A 27,828-nucleotide genomic window follows, 5' to 3' on the forward strand; every position below is an offset into this window, starting at 1 on the left:
CGAGTCTCGGTCCGGCACACAGTTTTAATCTGCCAGGAAGTTTCATATCAGGGCACACTCCGCTGCAGAGTGAAAATCTCATTCTCTCTACTTTCTGTTACCACTACGTGTTTAAATAAGTTGAAATGGATAGTCTATATAATATCATCATTATTATCATTATTATTAGTATTATTATTATTGGCAATTAACATTGTATAACTCAGTATGTAGTGGATACATGCTCACTTCTTTGGTGCCCTCGTACAGTGACAAGTCCAAACGTTATGAGCACCTACCTAATGTCGTACTCCCTCACCTTTGGAATGCAGTACTGGAACGATTCTGCGTGATATGGATTCGTCAAGTACTTGGTAATTTTTAAGTATATGTCATTAGACGTGTACTCACAGGTCACGCAGTTCCCGTAAATTACTGGCCGATGGATTTTGGTCGCAAAGCTGGTTCCCAGTAGATGTTTTACATCAGTTTCAGATCGGGCGAATTAAGTGCCCAAGATAGCTACGTGATTTCACTGCCACGCATCTCAAAGCACTGTAGCAGGAGTCTGGCTTTGTGTTCTGAGCGCCGCTCTGCCCGAAATGTCTGCGCCTGCACCACCACTGTACTCTATCTTCAGATCTGCCACATATCATCGCCTATTCCGTTTTACGGAGCGAGTAAGTCCCCGATCTCCGCGTCATGTGACTGGATTTGTGATTTCCTGTCAGACAGGTCACAGTTCGTAATAATTGACGGAAAGTCATCGAGTAAAACAGAAGTGATTTCTGCCGTTCCCCAAGGTAGTTTTATAGGTCCTTTGCTGTTCCTTATCTATATAAACGATTTGGGAGACAATCTGTGCAACCGTATTAGGTTGTTTGCAGATGACGCTGTCGTTTATCGACTAATAGTCATCAGGAGATCAAAACAAATTGCAAAACGATTTAGAAAAGATATCTGAATGGTGCGAAAATTGGCAGTTGATCCTAAATAACGAGAAGTATGAGGTCATCCACGTGAGTGCTGGAAGATTCTGTACCCGTCAGTCATTAATGGATGTAAGTGGTCTGAAAAACGTTCACGTAATCCACAGGTGCCATGGTGCCTTTAATTACCATCATTGGTGGCATGAAAGCGCAGGTGATACCGATGATAACTGTTTTATGGGCATTATCCTGTGGTCAAAGCCACATTTCTCTGCCTAATGCTCCCTGTTCCCATGCTGGAGACATTATCAGAGGCTATAACAATTCTGAAAGCAATCTCAAACAACCTCAGCAAGTTCCCTATAAACGTAAACACCGGCCGTGAAAGCCTGCTGCCCAAGTGATTGTCCATCACACCGTATACTGCGCCCATCGGAAGCGCGGTACATGTATCGAGCAGGCGTTCATTTGAATGACGGTGTATCCGGACATGGCCATTGATCGGGTGCGACAAGAAATGTCATTCATCCGAACAAGCCACACGTTTCCACTGATCCACAGCCGATTCTCGACGACCCTGCGCTCGCTGAACTGACAATGTTGGTAGGTCAACATGGCGCAGATATGGGTCGTCTGTTGTGGAGCCCCGTAGTCAACACACTGTTCTGAGTGGCGCTCCGCCCGAAATGTCTGCGCCTGCACCGCCACTGTACTCTATCTTCAGATCTGCCACAGATCCTCGCCTATTCCGTTTTACAGAGCGAGTAAGTCCCCGATCTCCGCGTTATGTGACTGGATTTGTGATTTCCTGTCAGAGAGGTCACAGCACGTAGTAATTGACGAAAAGTCATCGAGTAAAATAGAAGTGATTTCTGGCGATCCCCAAGATAGTGTTATAGGCCCTTTGCTGTTCCATATCTATACAAACGATTCGGGAAATAATCTGAGCAGCCGTATTAGGTTGTCTGCAGATGACGCTGTCGTTTATCGACTAATAAAGTCATCAGAAGACCAAAACAAATTGCAAAACGATTTAGAAAGATATCTGAATGGTGACAAAATTGGCAGTTGATCCTAAATAACGAAAAGTATGAGGTCATCCACAGGAGTGCTAAAAGAAATTCGTTAAACTTCGCTTACACGATAAACCAGTCTAATCTAAAAGTCGTAAATTCAACTGAATACCTAGGTATTACAATTACGAACAACTTAAATTGCAAGGAATACATAGCAAATGTTGTGGGGAAGGCTAACCAAAGAGTTCGTTTTATTCGCAGGACACTTCAAAAATGTAACAGTTCTACTAAGGTGACTGCCTACACTACGCTTGTCCGTCATGTTTTAGAATACTGCTGCAAGGTGTGGGATCCTTACCCGATTGGACTGACTGAGTACATCGAAAAAGTTCAAAGAAGGGCAGCTCGTTTTGTATTATCGCGAAATATGGAAGAGAGTGTCACAGAAATGATACAGGATTTGGGCTGGACATCATTACAAGAAAGGCGTTTTTCGTTGGGACGGAATCTTCTCACGTAATTCCAATCAACAGCTTTCTCCTCCGAATGCGAAAATATTTTGTTGACACCGACCTACATAGGGAAGAACGATCACCACGATAAAATAAGGGAAATCAAAGCTCGTACGGAAAGATAGAGGTGTTCATTCTTTCCACGCGCTATACGAGATTGGAATAATAGAGAATTGTGAAGGTGGTTCGATGAACCCTCTGCCAGGCAATTAAATGTGATTTACACAGTATCCATGTAGATGTAGATGGAAATCCTGGATGTCCAACACCTCGCCGCCTATTCGTGGTCCTCACAACAACAGTATGCAAGATGCTCGCTCCCAAGTGCGAGGCTGTAACAATCTGACCTTTGTCAAAGTCGATTACGTAAGTGTATGATGTATTTGCTATATATGTTGTCAGTAGAATGGCTCTCTATTCGTCTCTGGTCTGCTTACTCACCAGAACTCCACCGACAACCTTTCAGAGTTGGCAGTATGGACCAAAACAACAACAAAAGTCAAATAAACATGGATCCTAAAATGCATTCCTTAAGAATTACAATCACTCGTTTATCTTATCTACTGTATCACATCTGTTCTACTGAACAACTGCTCAGAGCTCTTAAGGTATGCATAGCAGAGCACATGCTTACCAGACATTTTTTCTTGTTTTGTTTTTTACTGTTTTCTCTGTGGGTGGAGTTCTGGTCCACCGCACCAGTGTCCGCAGCGTCAGTAGGCAGCATTAAACGTCGCAGTGGACACTACTACTAATGTTTTGCCTCGTGAGTGTACCTCCCCATACATCCTGCATTCGTCAAGTCATATAACTGGAAACAGTCTTCTGGTAATCTTTGCCTTACCTTACAACCACTTACTGTCCACACTGCATTGAAGTAAATCGAAAATATTTAACAGAATAAAAGTAGTCGACTTCGTTTTATCTCACAGGATGTGGAGTCAGAAATGTTGTATGACGTGCGGTTAATGTGTGGGAGAATCTCATGATGGGCTATATATTCCCGAAACATTTCGTTAGGTATGATGTAGAATGTTTCTGGATTCACAAGTTGCGACATAGTCACAACAAAGTATTCCAGTGATCTAGGAAATATTTATTTAGTTTATTATAAATCCAGTCTCGGACCTTAAAAGTTTATCAAAAATGGGTTCAAATGGCTCTGGGCACTATGGGACCTCTGAGGTCATCAGTCCCCTAGAACTTAGAACTACTTAAACCTAACTAACCTAAGGACATCACACACATCCATGCCTGAGGCAGGATTCGAACCTACGACCGTAGCGGTCGTGCGTTTCCAGATTGAAACGCCTAGAACCGCTCGGCCACCCCGCCGGCTAAACGTTTATCAATTAGGTTATTAGTTTCGGCCATGAAGACCTCCTTCAGACCTAAAAGTGAGCATACAGAGGTAGCTTGAATTACAAATATTTCTAAATTGCACAAATACAAAATCAGAAGCATATTTTAAGCAAATATGACAACTCTTCCATATCCTAGTTGAAGCAGCATACTACATTGTATCATGTCATTATAAATATAGATAGTATAGTTATAATAATTAGCTATACAGACTTCGTCATAAAGTTACAATACTGAGCTCCATGAACAATACTGCGACATAAACGTTCACACTTTCACGATGCAGTTTACGAGGGTTGGAACTTTAATAGTGGCAACTATTTATTTACAGCTCGTACAAAATAGATACGTGTTTCAAAGTTCCACTGACCTTCATAATAGTCACCAGCATTGTGTATAGCCCGTTGCCAGCGATGTGGACGTCATAGGATACCTGCCAGTTGTGCTCACAGTTCGAGCGGAGGTCTATTGCCCGACGAATTTGTTGCACTTCTGAAGCGAATGCTGTGAAGTGTTTCCTTCAGTTTAGAAATCGAGTTGAACTCACGAGTGCTTAACCCGGGGAGTGCTGTTTTCCAAAAATGAACAGCATAGAGACAGAAGTGATGACACTTTCTGCAGGATCTGACCATCATTTTGCAGGACAATGTTCAAGCACGTACAGTGCAAGCCGTTACAGATCTGTTCGACTCATGGGGCTGCTAAGCGCTATATCACGTACTGCACTCACCTGACTTAAGCCCTATTAAGTTGAACTCGATTTCTAAGCTGAAGGAAACACTTCACGGCATTCGCTTCAGAACTGCTACAAATTCGTCGGGCAGTAGACCGCGCAGCTCGAACTGTCAACACAAACGGCACTGCTAAGAGAATCCTACGACTTCCACATCGCTGGCAACGGGTTGTACACAATGCTGGTGACTACTTCGAAGCCGGCCTAAGTGGCCTTGCGGTTCTAGGCGCTGCGGTCTGGAACCGCGGGACCGCTACGGTCGCAGGTTTGAATCCTGCCTCGTGCATGGATGTGTGTGATGTCCTTAGGTTAGTTAGGTTTCACTAGTTCTGAGTTCTAGGGGACTAATGACCTCAGAAGTAGAGTCCCATAGTGCTCAGAGCCATTTTTGACTACTTTGAAGGTCAGTAAGACTTTGAAACACGTATCTGTTTTGTGACGAAAATAAATGATCGTATGGCATTTATTGCCCGGAATATCCCCTTCGGGGTTCGTACGAGCTGTAAATAAATACTTGCCACTATTAAAGTTCCAACCCTCGTATATTGCCGTGAAGCGACGAGTGATGTGCCTATCTTCTAGCGTGATAGATGTCACTGCTGCAAGTAGTTCACATAACCAAAATGTAAATATTCTTTTTAGTCATTTACACGAACTGTTTAATGCGGAATTTAGTGCAAATAGATACCAAAGCGCAGATGGATACCAAAGCGCAGATGCTTGTGCTTATATATTACAGAATAAAATGTGATGATGGAAGACGCTTTATTAAAGATAAACTGTTACAAAAATTACACAGTATCATTGTGCAATGCAGTCATCATTAAAACAAAAGTCTGCAGCTCGTTAATGAATTAAACAAAATGCCCTACTCGAAGCGCACACACCGCTCCCACGGAACCCACCCACTAAACAGGAGTCAGTAACCCGTCCACAGTTACATGCAGCGTCTTCTGTAGCACATATGAAAAGATAGTATGTGTGACAATATCGCTGATTATGTCGAACGACAATTTCTTTTTCCATTTAGTGGCAAATAACTGTGAAATGGTATGTGCGTTCCCGTACAAGCGCAGTATGTGCGTTGAGAATGGAAAGGTTTCTGTTCTGCTTTATTAGAGAGCTTCAGACCTTTTCTCTGATGATAGTTTGCACTGTGTAATGACATTGAAGTCCGCCTCTGGTAGCTGAATGGGCAACGCGACGGAATGTTATACCTAACGGCTTGGGTTCGATTCTCGGCGGGGTCGGAGATTTTCTCCGCTCAGGGACTGGGTGTTGTGTTGTCCTTTCATCCCCATCGGCACCCAAGTCCTCGAAGTGGCGTCAACTCGAAAGAGTTGCTCCAGGTGAACGGTCTACCCGACGAGAGGCCCTAACCACAAGGCATTTCCATTTTATGATACTGAATACTTCTGAACACACTGGGACGGAGTCGCAATCTGAGCAGGTCCCACAGATGTTCTATTGGGGACAGATTGGGGATCTTGCTGGCTCCGGAAGTACCTCAACACCACGTAGGCGGGTGCCATGTGTGTACGAGCATTGTCCTGCTAGAAATTGGCACCATGATACGGTGCCATGAGATGTAACGCATGAGGACGTACAGTGAGGTCACTTTCAAACAGTATCAGATGCGTGTAAACCTGTCTCACACTGCTTACTCAACACCTGAATCTGTTCACACCTTGTGACAACATTAAAAACGAACAGCACCTAAGGTGGTGGCCGCCCTACGTCTCAGAGAGATTTACATCTCGAATCATTTAAATACATGACGTGTGCGAAGTTACATCGGCATCCGACCATGTCTTCTGTGTGATTACTCTTTTTTTAACAACTACTGTTTATTCAGTTTATTTTCGCCATATTCCTTTCAAATTCTGAAGGTGGCAGGGGTAAAATACAGGGAGCGAAAGGCTATTTACAATTTGTACAGAAACCAGATGGAAGTTATAAGAGTCGAGGGACATGAAAGGGAAGCAGCGGTTGGGAAGGGAGTGAGACACGGTTGTAGCCTCTTCCCGATGTTATTCAATCTGTATATTGGTCAAGCAGTAAAGGAAACAAAAGAAAACTTCGGAGTAGGTATTAAAATCCATGGAGAAGAAATAAAAACTTTAAGGTTCGTCGATGACATTGTAATTCTGTCAGAGACAGCAAAGGACTTGGAAGAGCAGTTGAACGGAATAGAAAGTGTCTTGAAAGGAGGGTGTAAGATGGACATCAACAAAAGCAAAACGAGAATAATGGAATGTAGTCGAATTAAGTCGGGTGATACTGAGGGAATTAGATTAGGAAATGAGACACTTAAAGTTGTAAAGGAGTTGCTGTTTGGGGAGCAAAATAACTGATGATGGTCGAAGTAGAGAGGACATAAAACGTAGGCTGGCAATGGCAAGGAAAGCGTTTCTGAAGAAGAGAAATCTGTTAACCTCGAGTATAGATTTAAGTGTCAGGAAGTCGTTTCTGAAAGTATTTGTATGGAGTGTAGCCATGTACGGGAGTGAAACGTGGACGATAAAGAGCTTGGACAAGAAGAGAATAGAAGCTTTCGAAATGTGATGCTACAGAAGAATGCTGAAGATTAGATGGGTAGATCACATAACTAATGAGGAGGTATTGAATAGGATTGGGGAGAAGAGGAGTTTGTGGCACAACTTGACAAGAAGAAGGGACCGGTTGGTAGGACATGTTCTGAGCCACCAAAAGATCGCAAATTTAGCATTGGAGGGCAGCATGGAGGGTAAAGTCGTAGAGGGAGACCAAGAGATGAATACACTAAGCAGATTTAGAAGGATGTAGGCTGCAGTAGGTACTGGGCGATGAAGAAGCTTCCACAGGAGAGAGTAGCATGGAGAGCTGCATCAAACCAGTCTCAGGACTGAAGACAACAACATTGTTTGCAGATGAATCAAAATGGCTCAAATAGCTCTGAGGACTATAGGTATGGTGTCACCGCCAGACACCACACTTGCTAGGTGGTAGCCCTTAAATCGGCCGCGGTCCGCTAGTATACGACGGACACGCGTGTCACCACTGTCAGTGATTGCAGACCGAGCGCCGCCACACGGCAGGTCTAGAGACGTCCAGCACTCGTCCCAGTTGTACAGCCGACTTTGCTAGCGAAGCTACACTGACAAATACGCTCTCATTTGCCGAGACGATAGTTAGCATAGCCTTCAGCTACGTCATTTGCTACGACCTAGAAGGCGCCATTACCAGTTAATATTGAGATGATAAAACCGGTACCGTAAAGAGCGATGTACACCAATTATGGATTAAAGTTAAGTATTCCAGAAGCTATGTACTATTTTTGGCTACTATAATTCCTTGTCATTTTCCAGACCTCACGCCAGCCGGCGTGAGCTTTAACGCGTGCATTTCGGCCTCCTCTAGCTATACGGTGTTGGCTCTTCTGCCAATACACCAATAGGACATAACATCTGAGGTCATCAGTCCGCTAGAACTTACAACTACTTAAACCTAGCTAAACTAAGGACGTCACGCACATCTATTCCCGAGGCAGGTTCGAACCTGCGACCGTAGCGGTCGCGCAGTTCCAGACTGAAGCGCCTAGAACCGCTCGGTCACGACGGCCGGCACCAAGGTGAATCAGTCTGCGCGAATTACGGCTAGGTAGATTCTGGGTGGTCCACAGGTCGTGGTCTTGCGGTAGTGTTCTCGCTTCCCGCGTGCGGTTTCCTGTGTTCGATTCCCGGCGGGGTTAGTGATTTTCCCTGCCTCGAGATGACTGTTTGTTGTGTCGTCTTCATCATCATCATTCATACCCATTACGGTCGGAGGAAGGCAGTCGCAAACCACCTCCACTACCACCTTGCCTAGTCGATTCAAATGGCTCTGAGCACTATGTGACTAAACATCTGTGGTCATCAGTCCCCTAAAAGAACTACTTAAACCTATCTAACCTAAGGACATCACACACATCCATGCCCGAGGCAGGATTCGAACCTGCGACCGTAGCAGTCGCGCGGTTGCGGACCGAGCGCCTAGATTGCCTAGTCGACGGTTCGGGTCTCCCGTATCGTTCCCTACGCTCCTCGGAGTTTGGGTCCTCATCATCATCAGATACCGGGCGACCGAAGCAGTATGCACATGCCAAAGTTCAAGAATACCAACTGAAGCGCATATCGTTATTGTCATCGTTTGCAGATGTCAATCCTGTGGTGTACAACGAACATTCAGTACTTTGGTATTCCGTTTCCAATGGGATATAATAATGACTGAAAGGATGGTAGCGCATAAAGTATTGTTCAGTTAAGAGTGTTTATGATAAAAGGAGTAATGGAGCTGGGAGAAGAAATAGGGGAGAGCTGCAAGTGGAGCACATTACTACGCCGGCACTGGGAGTCAGAGGTGTTGATGTGTCGCGTGGCGTGGGCGGGAGCGCGGGTTTTGGCTGCGGCGGGAAGCGGCGGCGCAGGCACGGCACAGCACAGGATGCGGCCATGAGCAGCACTTCCCCTGGCGGGCAGCTATGTGGCCAGCGGGCCAGCGGGCGCTGCGCAGTTAACTGCCGACACCGCGGCGCGGCCCGCTCCCCCCACAGCGACGAGGCTTCCAGCGCGTTTGTAAACACCCATTTGTGACTAGAATTAAGCGGAGTGGCTTCCAACGCTGCTAGAATCGTTCTCCTTGAATGAGATCAGGTATCAGCCAACAATGGTTGAAACCTAATTAAATTTTAGATTGAAAAATAAATATACATTTTTAAAGAATTCATAATGGTTTCTCTTGGCACACAAGAGACAGTAAAATGTAAACATTTCATGACTTAAGTGCGTAGGCTGCCTGTATTTCGCTTTTTTAAGCCTTTATCGGCGGGTCAACGTCCTAAATACACTGAAGCGCCAAAGAAACTGGCATAGGCGTGCGTCTTCAAATACAAAGTTAGTAAACAGGCAGAATGCGGCGCTGCGGTCGGCTACACCTATATAAAACAACAAGTGTCTGACACAGTTCCTAGATCGGTTATGCTGCTACAATGGCAGGTTATCAAAATTTAAGTGAGTCTGAACGTGATGTTATAGTCGGCGCTGGAGCGATGGGACACAGCATCTCCGAGGTGGCAATGAAGTGGGGATTATCTCGTACGATCATTTCACGAGTGTACCATTAATATCAGGAATCCGGTGAAATATCAAATCTCCGACATCGCTGCGGCCGGAAAAACATACTACAAGAACGGGACCAACGACGACGGAAGAGAATCGTTGAACATGACGTAAGTGCGACCCTTCCGGAAATTGCTGCAGATTTCAATGCTGAATCATCAAGCGTCAGAGTGCGAACGATCCGACGAAATATCGATATGGGGTTTCGCAGCCGAAGGTCCACTGTAACTGTTGCTCTTAAGATATATTGGAAATGTTCGTTGATGAAATTCGTGCTCCGACCAACTAGTGGTAGAATGCATATATATATATTGTCCAGTGAGGAACATAATATAGAAAATCTGTACTGTCGCACTGTATTCACGCCGAGTGCCTATAAATGATACCGATCAGTTCAAATAATTATATGCTCCCCGACGTGTACGAGCACAGCTACACGTAGCTGCACCCAATGGCTATCCTTGTGCTAATTATGGCTACAGTCAGGTGTACGGCAATAGTTTCTGCCCTAAAGTTTTCAGTTTACGTAAGCGTAATAGTCCGAATCGGTACAATAACTGTCTAACGCCGCAAAGGGTATTTATTGAGGCTGCACCCTGTTATTAATCTAAGTCGTCGCACAAATAAATATTTCATAAACACACAATATTGAATGGGTTGAAAGAAATGTCACACAGTAAATCCACTTTATGCCGGTTTATTCTGTACTATTCACGTCCTATCATTGTATTAAGAAAGTAACTTTTTCCTAGCTGGGTGGAATTAGTTACGTTAAGTGTTCAGTCAAAGAGTTTGTAACAAGATCCAGATTTCATTTGCTACTTTAACGAAACTTCAGTAGTTTCTCACAATTCAGTACCAATGTTCACTTCCTATGCCGGTAAATTGCTAACAGTCTATTCCTTTGGGGCGAACTACAGTCTTCTCTGTATTATAATCAATTAAAGACAAGTTCGGATCATTTCCTCTCTTGGCTTGACGTAATGATATACTCCAGGTTCTGATCTACCTCTTTCAAGTTTGATGACTCTTAGCAGATAGCAAAATTTCCAAAAATGCACAAAAAGAATCTCGTCGTGCCTACGTATAAGAACACACACGACTTGATCCAGCAAGCGCTAACAGCACATTAACAATGTATGACTTTTTCCTTCTGTATTACGCAGTATCCTGAAAGAGTACTCACAAGGAGTATTCTTTGAGTTCACTCGTTCTATTCCGTGATCTATAAGTACGCTATTTTGAGATCTACTATTATTTTAATTTGAAATTAATGGATTCTATTTCGTTTCTGTCATTTTTCAAAACATTAAGTTACTTTATATTGGATTTCCTTTCTCTATACGTGCTACCATTCAAGTGATGCTATTCCAGTGGGACTTGAAATTTGGATTTTGGGGCTTTTATTGGGCTTTGTTTGCTATTTTACATTTTCAATTTTGTATCCGAAGGAAGCGGCGTTACACCACTTGTGTACACTTGTTGACTGCACGAGCCCCCGTCGGAGGTTCGAGTCCTCCCTCGGGAATGTGTGTGTGTGTGTGTGTGTGTGTGTGTGTGTGTGTTGTCCTTAGTGTAAGTTCATTGGACTGATGATGACTGGAAATATGTTGTCTGGTTGGACGAGTCTCATTTCAAATTGTATCGAGCGGATGGACGTGTACGTGTACGGAAACAACCTCATGATTCATGGACTCTCGACGTCAGCGGGGGTCTATTCAAGCTGGTGGAGGTTCTGTAATGGTGTGAGGCATGCAGTTGATACGTCTAAAGATAAGGAACCCCTGATACGTCTAAATACGACTCTGACAGGTGACACGTAGGTAAGCATCCTGTCTGATCACCTGCATCCATTCTGTCCTTTGTGGATTCCTACGCAGTTGGACAATTCTAGCAGGACATTGCACATCCCATACGTTCAGAGTTGCTACAGAATGGCTCCAGGAACACTCTTCTGAATTTAAACACTTCCGCTGGCCACCAAATTCTCAGATATGAACAGTATTGAGCATATCTAGGATGTCTTGCAACGTGCTATTCTGAAGGGACCTAAACCGCCTCTTACTATTTCGGACTTGCAGGATTCATGGTGTCAGTTCACTCAAGCTCTGCTTCAAACATTAGTCGAGTCCATGTCACGTCGTGCTGCGGCACTTCTGCGTGCTCTGGGGATCCTACGCAACATTAGGTAGGTGTATCAGTTTCTTTGCCTCTTCAGGGTATTATACGTGCACAAGGTGCCCAGTCGGGCACACAAACAGTTCAAGGTAAAAATATTCTAGGTTGTCAGGCCGCTATTTGTTCCTCTTAAAATTTATTCTTTCACAAACTACTGGTTCATGGTGTGGGTTACTGTAGTCATGTCCTAGTCCATGAACCACGGGCAACGTATGAGTGGCCAAGTAAGTGGTCCCGACAGTCGGGATACCAGTTACTTTGGAATAAGGCTGGGCATCTCGGATATATTCTGAGTCGTGGTCACCTTTGTGCTCATACGGCAAAGACTACCAAATCCACCGGTTAGTCCCTCAGCCGTTAGGGGTAAAACCCAATGGGACTCGGGGCAAGTAAGACTAGCAACCTGCTTCCCTGGTACTTTAAATATGATGCTGGCAACAATCAGAGCAAAATGCCTCGGACCTTTGGAGGTGACGGAGTCCCACCTCTAACTGACAAACCAGGGACTCCTAAGATACGACTTGGCAAACAAATGGTAATGAGATGGGGAGCTATTAATATCAATGGGGGCTACTCTGGGAAGAAGGTAGAGCTGGCAGAGGCTGCAAGTAAGATGGGGATGGACGTTTTAGCTGTTAGTGACATTCGGGTAAGGGGTGAGAAAGAAGAGGAAGTGGGAGAATACAAGGTCTACCTGTCAGCAGTCAAAGCAGGAATAGCACAATGGGGTGTAGGGCTTTACATCAGGAAAGAAATGGAACCCAGCGTAGTTGCAATAAGGTATGTAAACGAACGACTCATGTGGATGGATTTGACAGTGTCTAGCAAGAAAATTAGGATTGTGTCAGTATATTCGCATTGTGAAAGGACAGATCAAGATAAGATGGATAGTTTTTATGAGGCACTCAGTGATGTAGTTGTTAGAGTAAAGGACAAGGACAGTGTTCTGCTCATGGGTGATTTTAACGCCAGGATTGGAAATCGAACAGAAGGGTATGAAAAGGTTATGGGTAAATTTGGAGAGGATATGGAGGCCAACAGGAACGGGAAACAATTCTTGGATTTCTGTGCCAGTATGGGCTTAGTAATCACAAACTCCTTTTTTAAACATAAGAACATTCACCGGTATACTTGGGAAGGCAGGGGAACCAGATCTGTCATTGACTATATAATAACAGATCAGGAATTCAGGAAGGCTGTGAGGGACACACGTGTATTCAGGGGATTCTTTGATGACACTGATCATTATTTAATCTGCAGTGAAATTGGGATTGTGAGGCCGAAAGTGCAGGAGGTCAGGTCCATATGTAGGAGGATAAGAGTGGAGAAACTTCAGGATAAGGAAATCAGGCACAATTACATAACAGCGATCTCAGAAAGGTACCAGTTAGTTGAAAGTAGTCAATTACAGTCATTGGAAAAGGAATGGACAAGGTACAGGGACACAGTACTAGAAGTGGCTAAAGAATGTCTTGGAACAGTAGTGTGTAAAAGTAGGATGAAGCAAACAGCTTGGTGGAATGATACAGTCAAGGCAGCCTGTAAAAGGAAAAAGAAGGCGTATCAAAAATGTCTACATACCAGAACCCAGGTAGACAGAGAGAGTTATGTTGAAGAAAGAAACAAAGCCAAACAGATAATTGCAGCATCCAAGAAGAAATCGTGGGAAGACTTTGGAAACAGGTTGGAGACTATGGGTCAAGCTGCTGGAAAACCATTCTGGAGTGTAATTAGCAGTCTTCGAAAGGGAGGTAAGAAGGAAATGACAAGTATTTTGGACAGGTCGGAAAACTGCTGGTGAATCCTGTAGATGCCTTGGGCAGATGGAGGGAATATTTTGAAGAGTTGCTCAATGTTGGTGAAAATGCGATCAGTAATGTTTCGGATTTCGAGGTAGAATGGGATAGGAATGATGATGGAAATAGGATTACATTTGAGGAAGTGGAAAAAATGATCAATAGATTGCAGTGCAATAAAGTGGCTGGGGTGGATGAAATTAAGTCGGAACTCATCAAATACAGTGGAATGTCAGGTCTTAAATGGCTACACAGGATAATTGAAATGGCCTGGGAGTCGGGACAGGTTCCATCAGACTGGACAAAAGCAGTAATCACACCAATCTTTAAACATGGAAACAGAAAAGATTGTAACAACTACAGAGGTATCTCTTTAATCAGCGTTGTGGGTAAAATCTTCTCAGGTATTGTTGAAAGGAAAGTGCGAGTATTAGTTGAGGACCAATTGGATGAAAATCAGTGTGGGTTTACGCCTCTTAGAGGTTGTCAGGACCAGATCTTTAGCTTACGGCAAATAATGGAGAAGTGTTATGAGTGGAACAGGGAATTGTATCTATGCTTTATAGATCTAGAAAAGGCATATGACCGGGTTCCTAGGAGGAAGTTATTGTCTGTTCTACAAGATTATGGAATAGGAGGCAAACTTTTGCAAGCAATTAAAGGTCTTTACATGGATAGTCAGGCAGCAGTTAGAGTTGACGGTAAATTAAGTTCATGGTTCAGAGTAGTTTCAGGGGTAAGACAAGGCTGCAACCTGTCTCCACTGTTGTTCATATTATTTATGGATCATATGTTGAAAACAGTAGACTGGCTGGGTGAGATTAAGATATGTGAACACAAAATAAGCAGTCTTGCATATTCGGATGACTTAGTTGTGATGGCAGATTCGATTGAAAGTTTGCAAAGTAATATTTCAGAGCTAGATCAGAAATGTAAGGACTATGGTATGAAGATTAGCATCTCCAAAACGAAAGTAATGTCAGTGGGAAAGAAATATAAACGGATGGAGTGCCAAATAGGAGGAACAAAGTTAGAACAGGTGGACAGTTTCAAGTACTTAGGATGCATATTCTCACAGGATGGCAACATAGTGAAAGAACTGGAAGCGAGGTGTAGCAAAGCTAATGCAGTGAGCGCTCAGCTACGATCTACTCTCTTCTGCAAGAAGGAAGTCAGTACCAAGACTAAGTTATCTGTGCAAAGTTCAATCTTTCGACCAACTTTGTTGTATGGGAGCGAAAGCTGGATGGATTCAGGTTACCTTATCAACAAGGTTGAGGTTACGGATATGAAAGTAGCTAGGATGATTGCAGGTACTAGTAGATGGGAACAATGGCAGGAGGGTGTCCACAATGATGAAATCAAAGAAAAACTGGGAATGAACTCTATAGATGTAGCAGTCAGGGCGAACAGGCTTAGATGGTGGGGTCATGTTACACGCATGGGAGAAGCAAGGCTACCCAAGAGACTCATGGATTCAGCAGTTGAGGGTAGGAGGAGTCGGGGCAGACCGAGGAAAAGGTACTTGGATTCGGTTAAGAATGATTTTGAAGTAATAGGCTTAACATCAGAAGAGGCACCAATGTTAGCACTGAATAGGGGATCTACATCTACATCTACATCTACATCCATACTCCGCAAGCCACCTGACGGTGTGTGGCGGAGGGTACCTTCAGTACCTCTATCGGTTCTCCCTTCTATTCCAGTCTCGTATTGTTCGTGGAAAGAAGGATTGTCGGTATGCCTCTGTGTGGGCTCTAATCTCTCTGATTTTATCCTCATGGTCTCTTCGCGAGATATACGTAGGAGGGAGCAATATACTGCTTGACTCTTCGGTGAAGGTATGTTCTCGAAACTTTGACAAAAGCCCGTACCGAGCTACTGAGCGTCTCTCCTGCAGAGTCTTCCACTGGAGTTTATCTGTCATCTCCGTAACGCTTTCGCGATTACTAAATGATCCTGTAACGAAGCGCGCTGCTCTCCGTTGGATCTTCTCTATGTCTTGTATCAACCCTATCTGGTACGGATCCCACACTGCTGAGCAGTATTCAAGCAGTGGGCGAACAAGCGTACTGTAACCTACTTCCTTTGTTTTCGGATTGCATTTCCTTAGGATTCTTCCAATGAATCTCAGTCTGGCATCTGCTTTACCGACAATCAACATTATATGATCATTCCATTTTAAATCACTCCTAATGCGTACTCCCAGATAATTTATGGTATTAACTGCTTCCAGTTGCTGACCTGCTATTTTGTAGCTAAATGATAAAGGATCTATCTTTCTGTGTATCCGCAGCACATTACACTTGTCTACATTGAGATTCAGTTGCCATTCCCTGCACCATGCGTCAATTCGCTGCAGATCCTCCTGCATTTCAGTACAATTTTCCATTGTTACAACCTCTCGATACACCACAGCATCATCTGCAAAAAGCCTCAGTGAACTTCCGATGTCATCCACCAGGTCATTTATGTATATTGTGAACAGCAACGGTCCTATGACACTCCCCTGCGGCACACCTGAAATTACTCTTACTTCGGAAGACTTCTCTCCATTGAGAATGACATGCTGCGTCCTGTTATCTAGGAACTCCTCAATCCAATCACACAATTGGTCTGATAGTCCATATGCTCTTACTTTGTTCAATAAACGACTGTGGGGAACTGTATCGAACGCCTTGCGGAAGTCAAGAAACACGGCATCTACCTGTGAACCCGTGTCTATGGCCCTCTGAGTCTCGTGGACGAATAGCGCGAGCTGGGTTTCACATGACCGTCTTTTACGAAACCCATGCTGATTCCTACAGAGTAGATTTCTAGTCTCCAGAAAAGTCATTATACTCGAACACAATACGTGTTCCAAAATTCTACAACTGATCGACGTTAGAGATATAGGTCTATAGTTCTGCACATCTGTTCGACGTCCCTTCTTGAAAACGGGGATGACCTGTGCCCTTTTCCAATCCTTTGGAACGCTACGCTCTTCTAGAGACCTACGGTACACCGCTGCAAGAAGGGGGGCAAGTTCCTTCGCGTACTCTGTGTAAAATTGAACTGGTATCCCATCAGGTCCAGAGGCCTTTCCTCTTTTGAGCGATTTTAATTGCTTCTCTATCACTCTGTCGTCTATTTCGATATCTACCATTTTGTCATCTGTGCGACAATCTAGAGAAGGAACTACAGTGCAATCTTCCTCTGTGAAACAACTTTGGAAAAAGACATTTAGTATCTCGGCCTTTAGTCTGTCATCCTCTGTTTCAGTACCATTTTGGTCACAGAGTGTCTGGACATTTTGTTTTGATCCACCTACCGCTTTGACATAAGACCAAAATTTCTTAGGATTTTCTGCCAAGTCAGTACATAGAACTTTACTTTCGAATTCATTGAACGCCTCTCGCATAGCTCTCTTCACACTACATTTCGCTTCGCGTAATTTTTGTTTGTCTGCAAGGCTTTGGCTATGTTTATGTTTGCTGTGGAGTTCCCTTTGCTTCCGCAGCAGTTTTCTAACTCGGTTGTTGAACCACGGTGGCTCTTTTCCATCTCTTACGATCTTGCTTGGCACATACTCATCTAACGCATATTGTACGATGGTTTTGAACTTTGTCCACTGATCCTCAACACTATCAGTACTTGAGACAAAACTTTTGTGTTGAGCCAACAGGTACTCTGAAATCTGCTTTTTGTCACTTTTTCTAAACAGAAAAATCTTCCTACCCTTTTTAATATTCCTATTTACGGCTGAAATCATCGATGCCGTAACCGCTTTATGATCACTGATTCCCTGTTCTGCGTTAACTTTTTCAAATAGTTCGGGTCTGTTTGTCACCAGAAGGTCTAATATGTTATCGCCACGAGTCGGTTCTCTGTTTAACTGCTCAAGGTAGTTTTCCGATAAAGCACTTAAAAAAATTTCACTGGATTCTTTGTCCCTGCCAACCGTTATGAACGTCTGAGTCTCCCAGTCTATATCCGGCAAATTAAAATCTCCACCCAGAACTATAACATGGTGGGGAAATCTACTCGAAATATTTTCCAAATTATCCTTCAGGTGCTCAGCCACAACAGCTGCTGAGCCAGGGGGCCTATAGAGACATCCAATTACCATGTCTGAGCCTGCTTTAACCGCGACCTTCACCCAAATAATTTCACATTTCGGATCTCCGTCAATTTCCTTCGATACTATTGCACTTCTTACCGCTATAAACACGCCTCCCCCTTCACTGTTCAGCCTGTCTCTGCGGTATACATTCCAATCTGAGTTTAGGATTTCGTTACTGTTTACGTCTGGTTACAGCCAACTTTCTGCCCCTAGTACTATATGGGCGTTGTGATCGTTTATTAATGAGAGCAGTTCTGGGACCTTTCTATAGACGCTCCTGCAGTTTACTATTAGCACATTAATATTGTTATTCCCTGTTGCATTTTGCCTACTCCTATCTTGCCGCGTCTCAGGAGGCGTATTGTCGGGCCTAGGGAGGGGATTCTCTAACCTAAAAAACCCCCATGTGCACTCCACACGTACTCCGCTACCCTTGTAGCCGCTTCCGGCGTGTAGTGCACGCCTGACCTATTCAGGGGGACCCTACATTTCTCCATGGAGGAACTGTATAAGGGAGGCTATGCTCCAGACTGAACGCTGAAAGGCATAATCAGTCTTAAAAGATGATGATGATGATGATGATCACAAACTACATTGGAGTCACCGGTTAGCTAAATACTGTCAGAGATCAGTGTCGCGTTCGTTTATGAAAGGAATTTTCCCCGTGCATTCCCTGAAGAAGTCGACTTGTTCGGTGAAATTTTTCCTGCTGCTATTGATAGACCACCGTTACTGGACATGAAACGATATTAGGCTAGGGAAGAGAGGAGGAATGTTCCCCAAAGTACTGTTGTCGTGCCGCAGAGTTGGCTTCCGGGTAGTTGCCTATATTTCTCGCACAGCGTGGCTGGATGTTCGTTGGTGGCGGGGACTCTAGAATCATCAACTCTATTGAAATTACTTTCAAATGGCTCTGAGCACTATGGGACTTAACATCTATGGTCATCAGTCCCCTAGAACTTAGAACTACTTAAACCTAACTAACCTAAGGGCATCACACACATCCATGCCCGAGGCAGGATTCGAACCTGCGACCGTAGCAGTCGCGCGGCGAAATTACTTTCGTTCGCGGAACTATCAACCTGTACTCGGACTTCTCTTTTATAATTGTTGCCTTCTTTGGCCAGCAGTCGTATGTTGTTGAAATCTACATACTGGCCGCTATTCTATTGATGTTCTACTATCCTCCATTTCGCCCATTGTTTTAAATTCGTTCGGTGCTCTTTAATCAGTGTCGCCTATACACGTTTTCCGATTAGATGTTTCCGGACACCCCTATATAATGAGGATTTGACCACTAGATGTCATGGAGGCGAACCTGGCGGTATAAAAGGAGGCATGCATGTATTTCGTTGACATTTAGGAAGTAATAACAACAGAGTAGGTCGAAATTAGAATTATATTAATACCTTCAGCTGCCGGCGGGCGTTGATATATATCAACGGGAACAGGTGAATCGAAACCACGATCTCCTGCTTACATGGAAGACGCTCTATCCATCTGAGCCACCGAGGGCACAGGGGAGAGAGCGACTGCAGGGACTAGGAACTATCCCGCGCACGCATCCCGCGTAACCCACATTCTCACCTTGTATGTCAACCCACTACATTCCTAGTGTCCCACTCCAATACACTCATTACTCGTGAAAGACATTCTTACCAAGTCCCGTAAGCGTTCGGGGAATACGTGTGCATCCGCACAGAAGAAGGTCATGGCCGGTATTCGGACATGTACAAAAGAACAGGTGACCTCCTGCCGTCTAGAACGAAATTAGAATTATATTAATACCTTCAGCTGCTGACGGGCGTTGATATATATCAATGGGGACAAGGGAAAATGTGCCCCGACTAGGACGAATCCGGGATCTCCTGCTTAGATGTCAGACGCTCTATCTATCTGAGCCATATAACTATATAGTTCTCGCAGTACCGGCCATGACCTTCTTCTGTGCGGATGCACACATATTGCCCGAACTCTTACGGGACTTGGTAAGAATGTCTTCCACGAGTAATGAGTGTGTTGGGGTGGGACACTACGAATGTAGTGTGTTGACATACAAGGTGAGATTGTGGGTCTCGCGGGAGGCGTGAGTGGGATAGTCGCAGCAGTCGGACTATTCTCTGTGCCCTCAGTGGCTCAAAAAGTGGCTCAAATGGCTCTGAGCACTATGGGACTTGACATCTGAGGTCATCAGTCCCCTAGACTTAGAACTACTTAAACCTAACTAACCTAAGGACATCACACACATCCATGCCTGAGGCAGGATCCGAACCTGCGACCGTAGCAGCAGCGCGGTTCCGGACTGAAGCACCTAGAACCGCTCGGCCACAACGGCCGTCTCGGTGACTCAGATGGATGCAGCGTCTGCCATGTAAGCAGGAGATGTCGGGTTCGAGTGTCAGACGGGGCACACACTTTCACCTGTCCCCGTTGATATATACACTCCTGGAAATGGAGAAAAGAACACATTGACACCGGTGTGTCAGACCCACCATACTTGCTCCGGACACTGCGAGAGGGCTGTACAAGCAATGATCACACGCACGGCACAGCGGACACACCAGGAACCGCGGTGTTGGCCGTCGAATGGCGCTAGCTGCGCAGCATTTGTGCACCGCCGCCGTCAGTGTCAGTCAGTTTGCCGTGGCATACGGAGCTCCATCGCAGTCTTTAACACTGGTAGCATGTCGCGACAGCGTGGACGTGAACCGTATGTGCAGTTGACGGACTTTGAGCGAGGGCGTATAGTGGGCATGCGGGAGGCCGGGTGGACGTACCGCCGAATTGCTCAACACGTGGGGGGCGAGGTCTCCACAGTACATCGATGTTGTCGCCAGTGGTCGGCGGAAGGTGCACGTGCCCGTCGACCTGGGACCGGACCGCAGCGACGCACGGATGCACGCCAAGACCGTAGGATCCTACGCAGTGCCGTAGGGGACCGCACCGCCACTTCCCAGCAAATTAGGGACACTGTTGCTCCTGGGGTATCGGCGAGGACCATTCGCAACCGTCTCCATGAAGCTGGGCTACGGTCCCGCACACCGTTAGGCCGTCTTCCGCTCACGCCCCAACATCGTGCAGCCCGCCTCCAGTGGTGTCGCGACAGGCGTGAATGGACGGACGAATGGAGACGTGTCGTCTTCAGCGATGAGAGTCGCTTCTGCCTTGGTGCCAATGACGGTCGTATGCGTGTTTGGCGCCGTGCAGGTGAGCGCCACAATCAGGACTGCATACGACCGAGGCACACAGGGCCAACACCCGGCATCATGGTGTGGGGAGCGATCTCCTACACTGGCCGTACACCACTGGTGATCGTCGAGGGGACACTGAATAGTGCACGGTACATCCAAACCGTCATCGAACCCATCGTTCTACCATTCCTAGACCGGCAAGGGAACTTGCTGTTCCAGCAGGACAATGCACGTCCGCATGTATCCCGTGCCACCCAACGTGCTCTAGAAGGTGTATGTCAACTACCCTGGCCAGCAAGATCTCCGGATCTGTCCCCCATTGAGCATGTTTGGGACTGGATGAAGCGTCGTCTCACGCAGTCTGCACGTTCAGCACGAACGCTGGTCCAACTGAGGCGCCAGGTGGAAATGGCATGGCAAGCCGTTCCACAGGACTACATCCAGCATCTCTACGATCGTCTCCATGGGAGAATAGCAGCCTGCATTGGTGCGAAAGGTGGATATACACTGTACTAGTGCCGACATTGTACATGCTCTGTTGCCTGTGTCTATGTGCCTGTGGTTCTGTCAGTGTGATCATGTGATGTATCTGACCCCAGGAATGTGTCAATAAAGTTTCCCCTTCCTGGGAAAATGAATTCACGGTGTTCTTATTTCAATTTCCAGGAGTGTATCAACGCTCGTCAGCAGCTGAAGTTATTAATATGATTCTAATTTCGTTTTAGACGGCAGGTCACCAATGGAGTCTGTTCTTTCGGACATGTCCGAAAGAACAGACGCCATATCCATTTAAGTACAGAGTAGGTCTGTCAGGTGAGCTCAGTTTCTTCGAAAGTGAACTAGTCATTGGATGTGACCTGGGAAATCTGTAAAGAACATTTCAACCTTTTCAAAGGTTCCCCAGGTTGACAGCTGGTGATGTCATTCTAAAGTGGAAACGCAAGACAGCAACCACAGCTAAATCTAGGAAGACCTCATGTACTGATGGACAGAGACGGTCTAGCATTGCAGTAACTGGTTGCAAGAAAATCGCATGAAATCAGCGGAATGAATCACTCGTGTCTTGATAATTTCTATCATCAGTCAAGTTAGCACAAAAACTGCGCGTAGGAAGCTAGAAAGAACGGGGTACAGTGGTCGAGCGGCTCCTCGTAAACCACACATATCTGTAGTCAATGCTAATCGACGCTTGTGACGGTGTAAAGAGGAACACCACTCCACAGTGGATGACTGCAAATGACTGATTTTTGGTGATAAATGAGCAACGGCCTTGCCGCAGTCGATACACCGGTTCCCGTGAGATCACCGAAGTTAAGCGCTGTCGGGCGTGGCCGGCACATGGATGGGTGACCATCCGGGCCGCCATGTGCTGTTGCCATTTTTCGGGTTGCACTCAACCTCGTGATGCCAATTGAGGAGCTACTCGACAGAATAGTTGCGGCTCCGGTCAAAGAAAACCGCCATAACGACCGGGAGAGCGGTGTGCTGACCATACGCCCCTCCTGTCTGCATCCTCATCTGAGAATGACACAGCGGTCGGATGATCCCGATGGGCCGATGGGCCACTTCTGGTCTGAAGACGGAGTGTAAGTGTGGTGATGAATGACGCTATACCCTGTGGCAATCCTATGGATAGGTTTGGGATGGGAGAATGCCGGCCGTTGTGGCCGAGCGGCTCTAGGCGCTTCTGTCTGGAACCGCGTGACCGCTACGGTCGCAGGTTCGAATCCTGCCTCGGGAATGGATGTGTGTGATGTCCTTAGGTTAGTTAGGTTTAAATAGTTCTAAGTTCTAGGGGACTGATGACCTCAGAAGTTAAGTCCCATAGTGCTCAGAGCCATATGAACCAGATTCTGTGTATACAAGGTGAATTTGAGTTTGGTATCAATATCATGTAAGAAGTTGTATAATCTAAGAAGATCTCTTTTGCTGTGTGGACATGGAACAAATGTGTCATCCACGTAATGAAGCCAATAAGAACGCTTCAGTGGCATATCCATCAAATCTCATCGTTGATATTAATTGAAAATGAGTTTTTATCCCACTCCGGAACTTTCCTTTTATTTCCGTAATTGCTTCTTTGTCGTACTGATTGTGCAGTAGGGCCGAAGAACTGCAACTTATCTTACACTTTTTTTAATCCGAACACTCCATTCTTGGTTTTCCATTGTTATTTTTTCTTCTTCGTCGTTATAGATATTGTGTATTAGCTGTCTTCCAGTATAGCTTACACCTAATTTCCTAGGAATGTCGTACATGTTGCACCATTTTACATTACCTAATACTTTTTCCACATCGAAAAATCATGTGACGGTCTCTTGACTACTGTTGCTTCCAGTATCAAGCGAGATATCAGAATTACGTCACTGGTGTCATTATATCTTTTATAAGCTCAAACTGATCATCACCTAAGACATCTTTAATTTTTTTCCATTCTTGTGTGTGTTATTCTTGTCAGCTGCTTAAATGCATTAGCTGTTAATTTGATTGTGCAGTCATTCTTCCACGTGTCTCCCCCATGCAGTCTTCCGAATTGCGTGCATCATATTCTTCCGCAAGTCAGGCGGTATGTCTCCCTTCTCATAGATTTCAAACATCAGGTTGAATGGTCGTTTGGTTACTATTTCCCCATTACTTATAGAAATTAAGAATGAACGATATATGTAAAAGGAAAATAAAAAATAAAAAATATTTGAACTATTATAACAAAAAGTCCATATCCATTAACGCAAAATTGAGGCACTACAACACTGTCGTACTTCCGAAGGCACTGATGCATCTGAAACAACACAAATAGGTGGTCAAACTAAAATCAAAGAAATAGAGAAACAAGAAAGGATAATTCTCAGGAAAATTTTTGGCCCAATACAAGAGCAAGGAATCCGGAAGAAGAGACGAACATCAGAATTACATAAATACACAGACAAGATTACGGATACAATAAGGAAAAGAAGAATGCAATTCTACGGACATAGCCACAATATGAAGGAAAACAGAATTTCAAAGTGAATTCTTAAAGTCATCAACTCAGGCAGGGGAAAAGCAGAATGGATAAAAGAAGTTGAAGAGGACCTCAGACAAGCACACATAACAGTAAACGATGCAGAAAATAGAACTGAATTCAGGGAAATAATAAAAAAACATAAATTTGACACAACACAGAAGACACCAGGATGCAAATCGACAGCGGAGCGAAAGAAACAACACAGTGAACACATGAAGAAATTTGGGCTTAGAAAAAACGTAAACAATCATCATAAAGGAATTCAAGTTCAAACGCTCTCTTTAAATGGGAATAATCGAAAATAATAATAATAATTAGAAGAGGTTCACTACTGACCACTAACGAATCCGATTCTCGCAACATGCTAATATTTACTGTGCTGCTGTTTACTTTCTACTAGCGCTCCCTCATGTCGGACTGCTTCACCAGGTCATAACGAAAAACCTGAAGTGCATCTTGGAACCCTGATAACTGAGGCACCAAGTACTTTTATTCATAAAATATAAATAAACCTATTTTAGAGTATGAATGATAAACAATACTCAGTTGGCGTTTGAACAACTCATAATGATAGTTTTTTTCAATCTAGGAGATAATAATAGCCAACAAATGGTATGTCCTTATCATATCTAACAAGGTTTTTCTTATATTTGGTTTGATGTTGGGAACCGTACATCGTTAATCATGTGCCTAATTCAATCCGTTCCTCACTTTTATTTTCACTGCCATCATAGCCCAATGACTACTTCCATATCTGTAAATTGTGACGAGTGGAATCGATCGACGTTCTTACGACTTATTTCAATGACGTTATTGGATACATGATCGGTCTGCTACGCGAAACACTGTTTTCTCATATGACCCAAACATGTTTCAGCATCTTTGTACCATCTTTACTGGGTTTTCTTTATTTGAATCTGTGAAACGTGAACATATTTTCAGTGATAAATAGTCAACAGAAGTTAGACCTAAAGACAGTTTTTGTTCGTTGTTGTCATTACTTTAATTTCACATTACAGCGTTATGCAGAACGTTCTGTACTTTCTCATTTACTGGTAGCTCGTCATATACCACTAAATGATGTTAACGTATATTTGGTTGCCGAGTTAATGCATCAGTTTACGTCTAATCATTATTTCACTGAGTCAAGATATTTCCCCCCTGTATTTTCTGTTGTTTTTCTTGAGAAAGTCCTTCTTCAAATGGCTCTGAGCACTATGGGACTTAACATCTATGGTCATCAGTCCCCAAACACTTAGAACTACTTAAACCTAACTAACCTAAGGACATCACACAACACCCAGCCATCACGAGGCAGAGAAAATCCCTGACCCCGCCGGGAATCGAACCCGGGAACCCGGGCGTGGGAAGCGAGAACGCTACCGCACGACCACGAGATGCGGGCAAAGTCCTTCTTCAGTTGCGTTCAAACACCTACTACAGAAATTTTCGTTTTTAAATAGCACTTTTCATTTTGATAAAACCCATTGTAAACCTTTCTATCCTGTCCCGAATCTGAATGTGTGTTCACTTGTTCTGAAGTGAGTTTGGCGAAAAACGGAAGGAAGCCCTTTGGTGCACACCTCGAGCTTCGGACAACACTGGGAGTTATTCTTCAGCTGACACCTCATAAGATCTTCCCGGTAAGCCCGTTTGGGACCTCTCATATTTCTCTAGGCTAATTTAACTCGAGAAAGGCTCATTCCTAGGTGGTGGCCACGTCTCAGTGTTTGGTGTTCTTAGTGTCCCTCTTGTTGCGGTAGGAGCCTCTGTTTTGGTAATTAATCTGTGACTTAGCTTAGAGAGAATCTTTGCCTCCTGGTCTGTGCCTCAGCTCAGCCTCCTGATCTAGAATTTCATGACTGCCGCCCATATCCCTCCTCCAAATTAGAATACAACGACCTGCTTTACCACACACGCCACTTCTAACCGCCTCCCGGCGGGTCACAGTTGTGTCGCAGTTGCCTTAAAAGATTACTAAGTTGTTGTGGCGAAGTTTGCTAAATTTGATTCTTTACCTGTTTCCTCATGTTTTATGTATTATTACTGAAGTGTTGTGCTGATTTTAAGCCGGGATTGATATGTGTCTTGAAACTTAAGTCTCGTGGTATTCCACAGCAATTTCCGTGAACCATTAATTACTACCACCTGTGACTAATAGCTTTCTTGGCAGCCTGGAGCAAGTTTTCTAGCCGACCTTTCTGTGGATTCGCTTCCATTGTGAACCGAGGACGTAATATTTAAAATTAGTTAATGGTTGGCGTATGAGCTTATTCCGTTCTACAGTGGGCGGGGACTTTTCGAACCCGATAAACTTCTTATCTCAATTTGAGAGGTTTTCTTATTAGAAATTACTCTGAGTGCATTGCAGTCAATTTATTTATTACTATTATTGTTATTATTATCGTTATTATTGATCTGTTGGTGGTGTTCCCAGATTGTAAACTCCGCGAGTAGTTTCTTGCAATGGTTCTATAATTGGTATGCAAATTCTGCAATTATCATGTCAGTCTCCCGATATAATTGCCCTGGCCATTATTATGCTGCCTGACGCAGCCTCTCCTATCTTCCCCTGATTTAGACTTGTCTAATGGCTAATTACAGGCCTGCATGTAGTCACATGCGTCTCCTATTTGTGTTCTAGAAGGCCAGAGCCAGAATTCTGAGCTGTTCGATTTGTTAGTTGCCCTGAGTTCTCCCCTGTGGCAGCGGACACTGACGATCATTTGTCTTTACATTGTTATCTGAAGAGGACTGGGTCAGAGCTTGGTTAAATTGCCCTCTGGAGGCCTTTGCTATTCTGATTTATGATTTTGATGTTAATATTATTAGTTCCCAGGTTTAAATGTTAGTAATTCTTTTTTTTTTGGGGGGGGGGGTTCTTACGAACTCATTGAATCTCAGGTTTTGATATTATTAAACGTTATTGATCTTGACATACCAGTCTCATGTTTTAATAACCAATGAAATGTTTCCTTTTTAAACGAATTAGCTTAAAAGTTTGTTCAAATTACTTTCACATTTCAGGATTGGTAAATGTTTAACTGTTCCATTCAACTTTCATACCTTGAGTATGGCTCTTGGCATCTGCACTTCAGCAAACGTTTGGAAACTTGTCAATGTTGTGGGTGATGTTCATCCTACTCTTTCCCAGTCCTTCCACTTTCAAGCAACCATACACAGAACCTAACTTAACACAGGGAATACACTCCCTATCACTAGGAGTCAACAAACAGAAGGTGTTCAGATACTCCACTCAGAGATTGGAAATCTGGAAACAAGTAGATGAAATTGATTTTGCAGAGACATCCAACCATTACAGAAGCTGGTTTTTCACTGAGACAGGTGACTAATGATTGTGGAATAAGTTTGATGATGCCGAGGCGGCTCTGTCAAAAAATGAAAACTGCTTACACTGGTAATAATATGTATACTTACAAATAATTCTACAATTTAATTATCTAAGAAAACATTATTTTACATAAGACAATACTGAGCGATTATTTTAACGTACTTTAATTTTCGATTGTTTTGTTACCACTGTACTGCCTCAGTCCCCCTCCTCAAAACTAAACGGAAATTGTCAAAACTCATAGGAGTGCCGCCCCCGCGTAATATCGGTGCAACATAATTATTCTTAGGAAACATGTACCTAGAGAATAAGCAAGGACTGGATTTTTTACTTTGCAACTAACTCTGGAAAATGTAGTTATATATGTATTGCAGAGTATTAAAGTAATTGTTGTATAAGTGTCATATCGTAAATGTGAATTACATTACGCCATTAGGTACGCCTGTGGACAAAGAATTCAGTATTTCACGGAGGTGAAATCAGGGATCTACGCTCTAAATGTTGCATAATACATCATTATTTATAAAAGGTATGAGTAT

At 44.1% G+C, this 27,828-nt stretch overlaps 1 pseudogene; it reads left to right on the top strand.

Moving 5' to 3' along the window:
* Window positions 1–22,193: 22,193 nt before the first annotated feature.
* Window positions 22,194–22,311, top strand: LOC126163753 (5S ribosomal RNA; annotated as a pseudogene).
* The last annotated feature ends 5,517 nt before the right edge of the window (window positions 22,312–27,828 follow it).

The sequence above is a fragment of the Schistocerca cancellata genome, chromosome 2 (assembly GCF_023864275.1).
Source record: "Schistocerca cancellata isolate TAMUIC-IGC-003103 chromosome 2, iqSchCanc2.1, whole genome shotgun sequence".
NCBI lineage: Eukaryota > Metazoa > Arthropoda > Insecta > Orthoptera > Acrididae > Schistocerca > Schistocerca cancellata.